The sequence below is a fragment of the Orycteropus afer genome, unplaced genomic scaffold (genome assembly GCF_000298275.1).
Source record: "Orycteropus afer afer isolate SDZICR_OR568_19922 unplaced genomic scaffold, OryAfe1.0 scaffold00248, whole genome shotgun sequence".
Taxonomy (NCBI): domain Eukaryota; kingdom Metazoa; phylum Chordata; class Mammalia; order Tubulidentata; family Orycteropodidae; genus Orycteropus; species Orycteropus afer.
In genome coordinates, this window is record NW_006921835.1 from 2,720,093 (window position 1) to 2,735,894 (window position 15,802).

General features: G+C 34.9%; 1 protein-coding gene across 1 annotated transcript in view; it reads right to left on the minus strand.

The window, feature by feature from the left end:
* Positions 1-15,802, minus strand: part of LRRIQ3 (leucine rich repeats and IQ motif containing 3) — a 343,148-nt gene that overhangs the window by 111,979 nt on the left and 215,367 nt on the right. The window lies entirely within an intron of this gene.

A 15,802-nucleotide genomic window follows, 5' to 3' on the forward strand; every position in this document is an offset into this window, starting at 1 on the left:
GTAACTATGGGGAGGAAGTGGGAGGGGAGCTGTTGCATTGTGGTAAACTGTGGTCAATGTCATGAGACAAAGTATATGTAAACTGCTATATGGAAAGTGAATTTGCTCTGTAAACCTTCACTCAAACCACAATAATAAAAATAAATAAATAGAGAGAGAGAGAGAGAGAAAAAAGAAGAAGAACATGATACACTGATACAAAAAAGCAAGAGCAGAAGTTGGAGGTCTTCTTGAGACCTTGCTTGAAAATTACACACTTGTTTTTTCACATTATATTGGTCAAAGCTATTACAGGGCCATCCCAGACTCAAGGAATGGGGCATTATACTCCATTTCTTGCTGGGAAGAGCAGCATTTATACCTAGGAATAGAATTGCTGGATCATTTCATAATTCTATGTTTAACTTTTTGAGGAACCACCAAATTGTTTTCCATAGCAGCTACACTATTTTACATTCTCACCAGCAATGGATGAGGATCCAATTTCTTCTCTATCTCTCCAACACTAATTATTTTCTAGTTTTTGTTAGTAGCCATGCTAGTAGGTATGAAGTGATATCTCACTGTGATTTTGATTTGTAAGGAGCCCCGGTGGCACAATGGTTAAACACTCACCTGCTAATTGAAATGTTGTTGATTTGAACCCATCAATAGCTCTACAGTAGAAAACATTTGGAGATTAAGTCCTGTAAAGATTTCAGCCAAGAAAACCCTATGGAGCAGTTCTATTCTGTCCAATAGGGTCATTCTGAGTCAAGATCTACTTTATGACACACAACTACAACAAATGATGAATGGTGTTGATCATCTTTCATATGCTTGTTGATTGTGTATCTTCTTTGGAGAAGTATCTATTCAAGTTCTTTAGCCATTTTTTAATGGAATCATTTGCCTTTTTTGTTGTTGTTGAGTTGTAACATCTCTTTATATATTTTAGATATTAAATCTTTATCAAAGAAGTAGCATTTTAATTCATCACACTCATCATTAAGGTATGGTTCACTGCACTACAAAAATAAATAAATAAAATTTTAAAAGTTAAAAAAAAAAAAAAAGAATTGTCCTCCTATTATTTTCCATCTCGACATCCTACTTGTTTCATTAATTTAAAAAATAAATAAATTAATTAATTAATTAACTGCCATTGAGTTGGATCTGACTCATAGCAACCCTTACTTGCTTGTTTCCGAAGTAGTATCACTATGGAGCTCTGGTAACGCAGTGCCTAAGGCACTTGCCTGCTAACCAGAAGGCTGGTGGTTCAAACCCACCAGCCACTTCTTGGAAGGAAGATAGGGCAATCTACTTCCGTAGTGATACTGACTTAGAAACCCAAGGAGGGGTTGCTATGAATCGGGTCCGCCTTGATGACATATAACAACAACAACAACATCACTATGGAAGTAGATTGCCCATTCTTCCTTCTGAGGAGAGGCTGGTGAGTTTGAACCACCAGCCTTCTGGTCAGCTGCCAAATGTCCTAGGTACTAGAACACCAGACTTCATTAATAAAGTCTATTGTAATTGTATTTTTTTATTTGGGTTGTGACTTGTTTTGTCTAGCATCTAGTCCATAAGGGCAAGAACATTGCTTGCCTTGGTCCCAGGCAGTCAGAAGATACTTAATAATTATTTGCTGGATGTAAATGAATATGCAGTGAAAAACAGAATTACACAAAGTAATGGGTGAAGATTCAGGAACTTTGTTTCAATATAAAATAACACAAAGGACCATTCTTTGGAGAGGAGGCTAACAGCCAGAAATCATTTTTAAAGAAATCCTTTCCTAATTTTATTTTCTATAGGACTTTATTCCAAGTAAAACTTTTCAACATTGCCTTCTTTCATTCCTGAATTCTCCCACAATCCACAATTACTGGAAAGTTTCTCACTCAGCAACTCATCAAAACTCCCCCAGCCCCTTTTCTGTGTTCTTTCCCATATTCATTGATTTACACTCTCTGACTTTTCTAGAGTCACTTCTATATTAGCGATTTCCATTGTGTGCCACAACAAAATAGAGCAGGAAAAAATAATCTGGTGGAAATACGTATGTCTTTCCTCAGACATGTGTCTCTATCTACCCATTCTGCTAATTCTATGTAATAATCAAGAGATATAAGATTGCAATGACAAAGCTCTCCTTAGAAGATACAGAGCAGAGGAAGTAAGATACTCTATAATGGGTATGGTAGTGGGGGAAAGATATTCATATCTTAAAAAAGTTCATTCAATCATAGTAAGAAAAAATTAAAAGGAAATTATTGATCACTGTGATACATTAACTGAAGAATTGGGGAGTGTCTTGTTATTGGCTAAGTAAGTATTTAGTTATAAAAAATTAAATGTATAATTGTAATATTTAATTATATCCAAAGAGAGGATGATGTGCCATTTAAGAATTGACAAGTAAAAAATAGTGATACCCCCCCCATCTTATTTCTTGACCAAGGGTAAATATTCTATACTTAACTCTTGTATCTCTGAAATTGAAGGTACATTTTCAGCCTTTTATGTATAAAGTTTCCCAAATTAGCCTAGTTACTATGCTGTGAATTTGTGATTTTATTTCCACATTATGCATTATGTAACTCAGAGCCTTTTCATTTTAAAGGCAATTACAAGTCTTTGATCAAATCAGATAATTAACAAAGACCTGCTGCTATACTATCTATCTGTTCCTATACTATCTATACTATTCTTTACCTAAACAAGCTATTGCTTTGCCTATTTTTAATATTGTACATGGTAGTAAACCACTTGCTATTATGTCAATTCCATCTCATGGAAACTGTATTGTATCAAAGTAGAACTGTGCTCTATAGGGTGTTCAATGACTGATTTTTCTTGGAAGTAGATCACTGGGCCTTTCTTCTCAAGCAGCTCTATATACAGTCAGATCTCCAAAGTTTTGGTCAGCAGCCAAATGTATTAACTATCTGCACCACACAGGGACTCCTCATGGTAAATAGGTTCCATGTGAAAGATCATCTTTAGATCATTTTGAGAATCAAAGCTAAGTTACCAGCCCATTGGTATCCTATCCATTTTCTTTTCTTCTGTCTTTTCAGCCAAGGTATCGACCTTTAAGAGTGTGAGTCCAGAAATCTTAGGTTTTACAGTTAATGCTTAAAGGGATTGTTGTTGTTGTTATGTGCCATCAAGTCAGACCCAACTCATAGCTACCACTCCTTGGGTTTCTGAGGCAGTATCACTGCAGAAGTAGATTGCCCAACCTTCCTTCAGAGGAGTGGCTGGTGGGTTTGAACTGCCAGCCTTCTGGTTAGCAGTCAAGTGCCTTAGGCACTACACTACCAGGGCTCCTATCACTGACAGCATTTTACTTCAGGACAGGTCTTGAAACACTCTTTGTGACGATGAATGTCACACCATTCCTCTTCAATTTGTCATTCCTGGCATAGTAAATCAGATGGTTGTCTAATTCAAAATGGCCAAAACCAGTCCACTTCAACTCACTAATACCTAGGATATCGATTTTCATGTGTTCCATTTCATTTTGATAACTTCCAGTTTTCCTTGATTCATAACTTTGTACATTACATGTTCCAATTATAAATGGATGTTTGCAGCTGTTTCTACTCATTTTGAGTCATACCACATCAGCCAATGGAGGTCCTGAAAGCTTTATGCCATCCATATCATTAAGGTTGTTTCTACTCTTAGAGTCAGCTCTTTCCCAGTCACAGTTTGAGTGCCTTCTGACCTGAGGAGCTCATCTTCTGGCACTATATGGGACAATGTTTCAGGGCTATTCATAAAGTTTTCCAATAATATAACAGACAGTATTTCACTGGCCAATTCTTTGAGAAGTGGATGGCTGCTTCTTTCTTTCAAGTCTGTCTTAGTCTGGAAGCTCCACTGAAACTTGTTCACCATGGGTAACCCTGCTGGTATTTTACAACACTGGTAGCATAGCTGCCAGCCTCACAGCAACATGCAAGCCACCATAGGATGACAAACTGACAGGCAAGTTTGTCTCCCTTATTTGTTCCTAACCACTCTGCTCACTTCTGAGCCGTGCACCTGCTTATCCAGGCCCCAGCCTGAAATAAAGCTGCCCCAGAAGCCCCAAGCTGTGCACCTGCCTATCCTGGGCCCAACCTTAAATAAACCCCCCCCCCCCAGAAGCCCCAAGTGGTGCCAGATGTCTAATAGACTTCTAAAATTTAACACAACTGAAGTTCAATCTCTGATCTATCCCTTGCTCTTCCCACAACCTTCCTTATTTAAGCTTCCTTAAGTAACTTCATCCTTTCTATTTCACTGACTTTTATGTGCTATTTTATGTATTTCCAATCCATTAATAAATCATTTTGGCTCTACATTCAAACTATAACCTGAATTTTCTACTGCCCTCATTTAAACTACCAACATTTCTCAATGGATTACTGCAATAACATTCTAGTCTTCACATTTTTGCCCTGTTCCTCCCACCCTTCACCCTTCTGATTTTCAACAGAGAAGTCAGAAAAGTACTGTTCAAATATAAGTCATATCATAAGCTAGATTGGGTTTCACGGCTCAAAACTTAAGGTTCTTATGATTGTGATCACCCTCACACCTCTCTTGACCTTATCTCTCTAATCCCACCTTTTACCACCTGGCTCTTGCTCCCTCTTCCTTCTACACTGACCTCCTTTTTGTTCTTTGAGCATGGGAGGCATACTCCTCATCAAGCCCTTTATACATGTTATTCTCTCTACTAGATTTGAAGGAACAACAGGTTGATTCCTCACCTTCTTCTAAGCTTTACTGAGTGTTGTCTCAGTGAGTCCTCAATAGAAACCTTATTTAAAATGACCTGTAAAAACATTACAAACCCTCTTCTTTATTTTCTTTTTAGCAATTCTCACCACCTAACTACCATATATTTCTTACTTATTTAGTTTGTTGTCTCTTTCCAATTCACAAGAATGTACACCACCAGAGAGTAGAAATTAAGGTTTCTTTTGTTAACTATTGAAAGATCAGTACTTGGAACAGTACTGTACATAAAAAAGCCATTGCCATCAAGTCAATTCCAACTCATAACAACACTGTACGACAGAGTACCACTGTCCCATAGGGTTTGCAAAGCTATAATCTTTATGGAAGCAGACTGCCATATATTTCTCCTGTGGAGTGACTGGTGGGTTTGAACTGATTACCTATGGGTTAGTAGCTGAGTGCTTACCCACTGTGCCACCAGGGGTCCTGTACTGCACACAGTCAGTCCTTAATAAATATATTTGAATGAATAAATTCACTTCTATTATTTTAACTATCATTTATATGTAAAACACAAGGCAGTATATGTACATATGCTTGAAACATAAGCACACATATCTACACAAACATTTCCATTTGTTCCTTATGATTTAAAATACAGTTTTACAAGAAAAAGTGACTTTTTAAGAAATTCTCCTTAAAGTGTGACCAGCAAGCTTACCTATCTGAAAAATTGCTTCTACCTTGCAACTAATCCTCATCTTACTTTGTCTTAACAAAGATGAGTAGAAGTGATGATACTCTTGACAGGGGAAAGAACTTACAAAAGATGACCTTGATAAACAAACCCAACAGACTCACAGTATATAGAGAAAGAAATAGTACATTTTTCTTCTATACAAAATGTTACATTAGAGGACAAAAAGTAGTCAAAAGAAACAAGGGTAACTGAATATTATATTTTCATGCATATGTCCAATTTGAGAACACATATTATTTACATTTTAAAAAAATGTATAATAGAAATACTTAGCTCCCTCAGTTCAAACAGTGGCTAAGGCTTAATGTTTATCATTACCAAGATTAGAACTAGCAATGTGTAAATTAGTGAGACCCATTCTTTGGCATACTACAGTGTCTACTTGGTAGGACCCAGCATAAAGGCATGTGGCAAACTTCCATGAAATTATAGAGTAGGTTATAATTTCAAATTGAGAGAATGCACTGCTAGTTTGTGAATAGTAATAATTGATACTAGGTAGAGTATCTTTTATCCACTTATCATCATGTTGTTTATTGGTACAGTTGTGAGGGTTTTGCTTTTATGTTGAGGCATAATCCATACTGAAGGCTGTAGTAGAAAAAACTAGTAGATAAAAGATTGAAGTTGTTGAGGATTTCATTTTACTTTGATCCACAATCAACACCCACGGAAGCAACGGTCAAGAAATCAGATAGTATTACATTGGGCAAATATGCATCAAGATACATCTTTAAAGTGTCAAAGAGCTAAACTGTCATTTTTAAGACTATGGTGCATCTCACCCAACCATGGTATTTTTAATAGCCTTATTTGCATGTGAGAGTAGAACAGTGAATAAACAATACCACGGAAGAACTGATGCATTTGAATTGTGGTGGTGGCAAAGAATACTGAATGTACCATGGACTGCTAGAAGAACAAACAAATCTGTTTGGGAAGAACTATAGCTGGAATGCCCCGTAGAAGTGAGAACGGCTAGACCTCATCTCTCGTACTTCGGTCATGTTGTCAAAAGGGACCAGTTCTTGAAGGATAGCATATTCGGTAAAGTAGATTGTCATTGAAAAAGGGGAAGACCCTCAATGAGATGGGATGCCACAGTGAGTGTGATGATGGACCGAAGCATGGCAACAATTGTGAGCATGATGCAGGATTGGGCATTATTTCCTTCTGTTGTACACAGGATCCCTATGAGACCAAACCAACTCAATGGCACCTAACAACAACTGGTGAAGAAAAGAAAAGGTACAGGGAAATTTCAGAATGTATAGGTTTCTATTGCTCTGAAAATTATCTCCAGAAATGTATTTGATTTAATTTTATTTACATGGCAATGCAATTTTATTCACAATTTTAGTTTTTTTTTTTCCCAATTCATTTATTACATTGCCTAATAGAAAACATCCTATATAGTAATAACTGAAAATAATTCTAAAGGTCACATTTTAAAAAGAATATAACTTTTTTTCTTTTCTATGTACTCAATATCATTTTGTTTATAATTTTCAAAGAATTTATTGCATTCTATTTAATATTCATAATTATACACTTTCCTCATCCCCAGGAAAAATTCTTCTTTCTGAAGACTGGGGCTGTGGTTTACTGATCTTGATATCCTTGCACTCTGACTGTATTTTTCAACCTCTATTGCAATAGGTGGCATAATGCCTAAGATATTTGACTGCTGGAAGGTTGGGCAATCCTGCTTCCATAGTGATACTGCCTTGGAAACCCAAGGAGGGGTCGCTATGAGTCGGGGCCGACTCAACAGCACATAACAACAACAACAACAACCAGAAGGCTGGCTGTTCAAACCCACCAGCCACTCCTTGGAAGAAACGTTGAGCATTCTACTTCCATAGTGATAACACTTCGGAAACCCAAGGAGGGGTTGCTGAGATGGATCCAATTCCATGACAGTGTTTGGTTTTTGGTTTTTCGGTATTGCAATAAATAACAAAAAATATCGAGAAATTTGATTAGTGTTTCAACAAATATGCATTGAGTGCCAACTATATCCATAGTATTGTGCTAGACATAGATAAAAGGTATTACTTTGTGAATATTTAAATTATATCCTTTTCAAAATGTTTCATAATTTACTGAGTAATATTCTATGTAGATGTTGAAAATATGAGAGGCAAGATAAAGACATTAACAACGAGAAAAACGTGGTAGAAATCATAGGCTAAATGCTTAAAGCGTTCCTAATTAAGTCTGCATTTTGTTAAAAGTCTTATGTTTTTGCTTAATTAGTTAGAATATTTTTCATACAGTAAATATAATCATATCTAAGCAATATGAGTTAATACTGCTTAAGTAATCTCATAATGAGATGAGTCAATATGTGGTATAAAATTTAATGTTGCACAATAAAACAGAATTTTAGGTAGTAAAACAAACAAACAAACAAAATTTGCTTTTCTTAATAGGAAAAGCTACAGCTCAAGAGTCTATATTTGTAGATACATTTGAACAATGCCTATATTTAAAAAAATAGAAAAGAACGATGGAGACTGTCAAAATTTGACCGATACTTGGGTGGTTGTTCTTTACTCTTTATACCTGAAACAAATTCAGCACTTTAGAGAGTTTATATGCTTTAAATTGAGCTATATAATCTGAAGAGGAGGCACACATAGTGAACATGAGGAAAATATCTCCATAAATTAACATGCCAGCCATATGGATGTTTTAAAGATGCTTCCAAAGTAAAATCCTTTATAATTTATTAGGATATACATTGTTGTTGTTATAGACATTATAAAGGCATATTGACAAGCTATTAAATGGACTTTTACTAAAAATTACTTGAAAAATATATTTTAAAATTGACATTTTAACCTCCTGTAACTAGAAATAATAAATTCATCTTGAAGGTTCAGAATGTTTGTAAATGCTTTTCCTACAACATTAATGCCTGAAAAAGCACAATTTTAATAGTAATCTGTTTCCTCTTCCTCACTGCCTCATATCATAACCCAGGAATTGCAAGAACTCTTTTGATCAAAAGGTAGATTATATCACACACACACACACACACACACATACACCCACACACAATCACATCTGAGGTTCAGTAAAGCAGCATCCCTGACCTCAGATAACTCAACGTGGAAATCGTAGCGCCTCAGTACAAAATCCTTGTGTCAAACTCCACAGTTATTTAGCACAGATTCCTTGACATCCTCAGCTCTCTTGTTGGTGTGATTGCCAGATGCCATTTAGTCAATTTTTGACTCAGAGTAAACTCATGTGGCAGAGTAGAATTGCCCCGTAGGATTTTCTAGGCTATAATCTTTACGAAAGGAGATCTTCAAGTCTTTCTCCTGTGGAGCTGCTGGTTGATTTTGAATCGCCAGCCTTTTGGTTAGCAGTTGAGTGCTTAACAGTTGTGTCACCAGGGCTCCTAACTCAGCCCTACTGCACTGAAATATTTCAGTTACTACCTAAATGCTTATTGTTCACATGAAGTTCAAAAACCTTCAGATACAATATGTTTATTTTAGGATCTTAAGCTAATAAACAGGTTTTGCCACAATCAATATTTTATTAAATAAAGACTTAAGCATAAATAATCACCTGCCATTTACCATGCACATCTCTAGGTTTTCTAGGCAAATACTGTCAGCAAACTCATGCTATAAGAGATGGCTCTAAAACTATGCAAAGTAGACTAAGGAACAGCACCATGATTCAATAGATAATATTTTCCTTCCAACTCCACAGTCCAAATTTATTTTGAAAAAAATTAATGCTGTTCATTTGTAGATGAGTTATTAAACATGAATATTTGTGATTCAAAGCTTAGATTAATATTGAAATGCATTGAAATAGTCATGTTCTTACCTTGGACAAATAAAAATTCATTTTAAGTAAGTGATAAAGAATGGTCATTTTATTAATTTTCCTTTTTTTTAAAATTAGATAAGGACAGAAAGCTTTAAAAGTTTTGCACTAGAAGTCTCTGTAAAGCAATTTTTAATGATGGTACCTTTCATTTGATTTTAAAATGCTAGTATTAGCTTTCTTCTATGAAGAAGTAAATAATTTCATGAACATTTCATGCAAGTTTCAAATTGTTAAAATATGCTGGTTTTAATGAATCACTACGTGTATTTCTCTTTTCAACTTTACACTTATCTTGTGTACACAGGTGATATCCCTAGTGTCCAATCAGAGACAAGTTTTCATCCTGTTGTCCAGGGAATGATGTGAACAATTCCTTTTGACACTGATGAGAGGTGAATACATAAATCCAGCCCACTTCAGTGAAAATTGACCCATATTTTTTTTTTACCCTGAAGAAAAATACAGTAATAAAGTTTAAAGATAGAAAAAAAATACAGTTAAACTCTTGAGGTGCACCATTAGTTAACTATAATCAGCAAACATTACATTTTGCCTTGAGGACAGTGAGCTTGGGGTTTGTTTTTAGGTGTTCATGAATTCTAATAATCATAGCCTGCTACATGATAGCAAAAAATCTAAGCATGTGAATGACAGGCTTTTCACATTTCAATGAGATCAAAAGTTACAACTAAAAAGGGTATATTAAAATATTAAAAATATTTTCTTCTATTTCTACCCACCACTAAGATTTTTCCTATGAAGTGACACTTCCTATAATAAATATTTAGTAGATGAGAACATATGTTTATACCCCACATAAAAATTATACTTCAATTTCAAAAAAGGATGGATCTTGTATCAGAGTCTCTGAACTAGTATTTTCAAAATTATATGAATATTCCTAAAACATGGGGGGAAAAAACAACTTAGCATACAAAGTCAGATCAATTGCCTCTCTACCACGTATCCTACTATAAATAGAAAACACAAAGAAATATACTGTGTACCTATATAGTTTTTTTTTCAGCCTATTTATGTCACCAGGCTATAGCATTTCTTAAATTAATCACTTTTATTATAAAGGTAAGATTATGTAGTAACCCCTTTACCCTCTCTAGTTTTGAAAGCTGTTCTAAGTTCTAGTGTAATAGGACTGGCAAGTAAATGTTTTATTTACATAGTTCATAACTTTATACAATTCTTCTGTATTCTATGTTTTATCTTTTCACTTGCATCTTAAAATTTTAATCTGTCTTCTTTAATGGTTCTTTTATTCTTCCCACCCACAAACAAAGATCTCAATAATAAGCATAATTCTGCTAGCCATTCTTTCATAGCAGCACAGTAGATGAATATTTTCAGAAAATATGCTTACATGATTCCATAAGTTATAACTTATAGCACAGAATAATTCAGAGTTCATATTACATTTCTTCTAAATGCAATAGATAGTATTTTAAATAATTAAATATTTGTTGAGTGCCTCCTATGTGCATATCACTGCACTATGTAAAAGGTGACAAAACCATCTAAAATACAACCTGCCATAAAGTGGCTTATATTCTTGTAAAATAAAAACATTCACATGAAGCAATCACCTTGCAAGAGGCAAAGCATAAATACATTTAAATAGTAATAAATATCAGAAAAATCTTAATAACAATACTCCAGTTAAATCAGAGGAACTGATTTCTTCTAATACTAAAAGACAGCTTTATTAAAAGAGAACAAATATTTGTTCTTGATAGCATGAGGGATTTTAACCTTTCATTTAATGCTTCTAGCTGAGGTAAAGAGGGAAAAAGATAAAAGTTGTATAATTCTGGGAATGACTGATTTTTAAACAAAAGGAAGTAAAGATGAGGCACCAAGAAGGAAGTTCTGGCCTTGGATCAAATAACTTAAGGGGAATGAATAAAAATCTATTAATGCCTACTTTAGGATGGAGATTATTTAATGAATACAGTTTTAGAAAGGAGGTGATGTGCTGGAATGGAGGTGAACTGGAGGAAGGACACTTAGCCATGCTTTTATACATTAGGCCTATCTATGAAAACAAACAAACAAACAAACAAGATTTTGCTCTCAATAATGAGCTGACTAATTCATGATAGGTAAAATGTCACAGTTAATTCTACCAAGCTTAATTCTAAAACTGGACTCTTAGAATAAGCAGTGATGTTCCTTTTCTGAGGATAAAGCTGAAAGAAATAATTCTCTACTTCTCTAATTATTATTTTCCTCCTTTGATGCTATAAATCAACATATAGACCCCACTCTCCTTCTGCCAGATCCTGAGGCAGATGACGATTAAGCCTCTCTGAATTAAAACTTAGAGCTCCCTATTAATTTACCTTTGCTCACAGCCTAATATGGGATTCTGGAAATCAGGTTTCTACCTCATTCTTGAGCCCTCATCACCCCTTTCTGCATCTGCATTGTTTTCCAGCTCTTCTAACTTGACATTTTTGTTGGGCCATTTCCCAAGTCTCCATTCTAGCAATTCAGTCTGAAGTTCCAGTTTTCTTAATAATAATATGATTCTGCTCTCTTATTGACAGTCCTTTAGCATAGTCTCTGGGCTTTGATACCTAATGACAAATTTAGTTAATGCAAGCTACCTATCTCAACCTGACCTAATGTCAGGATAGATAAACTTCTTCATACCAGTTGGTCAACTTGTTTTTCTCTTTCCAGCCACCTGGACATTGACTAGAGTTTCCCATGCATTGAATATGTTCATCATATATTAGATATGATGCTACCTACTAGACTGACACTCCTCTGCTAGTTCCCAAAGTTATAACCATTCTTTCTCTTTTATTGTCCCTGTGGCCAAGTTAAAATTCCTTCTTACTCTAACTATTCCCCATGAATCACAAGATAAAGTGTTTGTTTAACTTTTTATTTGAGTGATATGTTAGAAGATGCAAAAGCTATCAGAAAGTTAAACTCTTTGAAAACTATCTTAAGAAAACTGGCAACATGAGTTAGGCAGGGTGTGTGAAAGATAAGCAACATTTAATTTATATAAGGAAAAAGTATAAGGTGAGTAAGAATGAACAAGGAGACAGAAGAGAATAGTGAACAGACTGAACAATTGTATTGTGGTATTTGATAGACTAAGGAGCAAAAAAAAAAAAAAAATTAAAAAGATAAATTAAAACTATAGAAGACACAGAAGCTACTGAAATCTTTATTTTGCGAATCCATCTGGATTCAGAAAACGTTTTTCACTAGGCTAATAGGTAGACTTAAGATTTCACTCTTCACTCTTCATATCATAATTGTAACAACTAAATAACAATGCTAACATTTGGTTGTCTACTATACAAAATTTTGAATAACAATTGTGACTTGTTAATTCTAAATAGTTTGACAGGCATCATGCAGAGTGTACTCATGATATTGAAATATATAAAGAGATATTATCTTGCCAATATTAATTTTAAAGTTAATATTGCATATGTGAAAACCCAAATGTCCATTAACAGCGCTATCGACCTTCAGTTTCCACATTTCCTCTCATGAATCTCCTACTGGAAGTTAAGATTGTTTTCTTTCCATTCCTCCATTTGCCAAACTAATTCTCACTTCCACAACTTTGTTCATGTAAAATTTTTAGTTAGGACTTTCATTTTTATGGCCTTTATTTATAGTTTTATTTGTTTAATTCCACCCTTGATCATTTGTTTTTAGACCTTCAGTATTTTCTATGGTCTGCCACACATTTGGTGTTTACTTATATAGAGAAGTATTAGTTTCCAACTGTTTCATGTGTGTTATTCTATTCTTTCAGCTCTAATACAAATTTCTTAAAGGATAAGAATTTCTACACTTTTAATTTTCCACAGCATGCTAAGCTAAAGAAATTACAGAGCTAAAGAATAAGAAATTTACATTTTATAACCAAATTTTAACACTCATGTAGAAATATCTCTATAGATACCTGTTTATACCTAGAATGTTATGTGGGTATGTATCTGTCACCATTAAGTATGCAGGCACAACTGATATTGCATTATAAAGGCCATGCAATTTTCACTATGCCATGTGGACTATCAGTGGGATAAATCATTATTTCTATGTTTGGAAAACATCATTTGTCTCTAAAGGCTTTAAATATACTTTTCATTTGTTAACTCTCAGAAATGTTCTTTCTACAACAGATCTTCTTTAAATCCATGAATTCTAAAAAGTATAAACCTTTCAAAAATTATTTGGGATAAAAACTTGCCATTCACACACATGGGAGAAGTTTTTTGGCATGCAAACTAATTTTCAAATTTTAATATAATGATATAAAACACTTACATATTTATGAAAATACATGAAAATCCTAAGCATAAGACAATCAAAGTATGCTATTAAAGATTCTGAATTTTTTTTTTCTTCACTAGTACATTAGAACAAAAAATCTCTATGGGGTATAAATTATTATGGAAGACAGACATATAGATCAATGGAAAAGAATGGAGAGTCCCGAAATAAATATTTATTCAACTAAGTTTTGACAAAGGTAACTACATAATTTAACAGGGAAGGGAATAATCTTTCAACAAATGTTTACAGGACAGCTAGATATCTATATACAAAAGAATATAGCTGAATCTTTACCTGACACCATATAAAAAGTAGCTCAAAGTGAATCAAAGATCTAAATGTAAGAACTAAAACTATAAATCTCTTACAAGATAACAAAGGAGTATATATTCAAGACTTTGGATTAGACAATGGCTTCTTAGATATTATACCAAAGCATTAGTGATCTCTCACCACAAAAATGGTAAATTAGACTTCATCAAACTTAAACTTTTGTTCTTCAAAAGACACCATCAAGGCAATGAAAAAAACAACCCGCAGAATGGAAGAAAATATTTCTGAAGTATGTATCTTCCTCAGAAGGAAGGTTGGGCAATCTACTTCTGTAGTGATATCTGCCTCGGAAACCCAAAGAGGGATCGCTATGAGTTGGGTCCGACTCAACGGCACATAACAACAACAAATCTGATAAATAAGTAGTATCTAGAATATACAAAGAATTCTTTCAACTCAATGATAAAAAAACAAATAATTTTAAAAAGGTAATAGGATATGAATAAACATTTCTTCAAAGAAGATATACAAATGGCCAATAAATAGATAAAAAGATGATCAACATAGTCATTAAAAAAAAAGCAACCAACCCACTGCCAACAAATCCATTCCAACTCATAGAGACCCCCATTGGGTTTCCAAGGCTGTAAATCCTTATGGAAGTACATTGCCTCATCTTCCTTCTGTGGAGCAGCTGGTGGTTTGAACCACTCACCTGGTTAGCAGGCAAATGCTTCTTACCCGCTATACCACCAGAGCTCTTCAATTAGTCATTAGGGAAATATAAATCAAAACCACAAACAGATACCACTTTACACTAGGATGATCATGATTAAAAAGATTTATAATAACAAGTCTTGGCAAGAATATGGAAAAGCTGGAACTGTTAATATATTGCTAAAGGAGTTGTGGAGGCATAGTGGATAAGACATTTGCTTGCTAACTAGGTCAGTGATTCAAACCCACCAACTGTTTTGTGGGAGGAAGGTAAGGCAAACTACTTCCATAAAGATTTACACCCTTGGAAACCCAACGGGGGTCCTTATGAGTAGGAAAAGGAGCTCTGATAACATAGTGTCTAAGGCACTTGACTGCTAACCAGAAGGCTGTCGGTTCAAACACACCAGCCACTCCTTGGAAGGAAGGTTGGGTGATCTACTTCCATAGTGATACTGCCTCAGAAACCCAAGGAGGTGTCATGTGAGTCAGGTCCTACTCGATGGCACGTAACAACAACAACAACATGAGTTGGAATCGACTCAATGGCCGTGGCTTTGGTTTGGTTTTGGTAATAGATTGCTAAGGAGCTCTAGTGGTGCAGTGGTTAAGGTATTTGTCTGCTAACCAAAAGATCTATGGTTTGAATCTACCAGCTGCTCAGCAGGAGGAAGATGAGGCAATCTACTTCTGTAAAGATTTAAAGCCTTGGAAACTCTATGGGGTAGTTTTACTCTATCCTGTAGGGTCACTATGAGTTGGAATGGACCCATTTGTAGTGGGAGGAATATATTGCTACTGACAATGTAAAATGGTGTAGGCATAGTGGAATAGAGTGTGGTAGTTCCTCAAAAAATTAATCATAGAGTTATTATATAATCCATTAATTCCACTACTAGGCATATAGTCAACAGAACTGAAAACGTCCAAAGACTTGTACACAGATGTTCACAGCAGCATTATTCATAATCACAAAGTGGAGGCAAACCAAATGTCCACTGTTATGAATGGATAAACAAAATGCAGTACACCCATAAAAAGGAATGAAGCACTGATGTTGTTGTTGTTGTTGTTGTTAAGTGCCGTCGAGTCGTTTCCGACTCATAGCGACCCCATGCACAGCAGAACGAAACACTGCCCGATCCC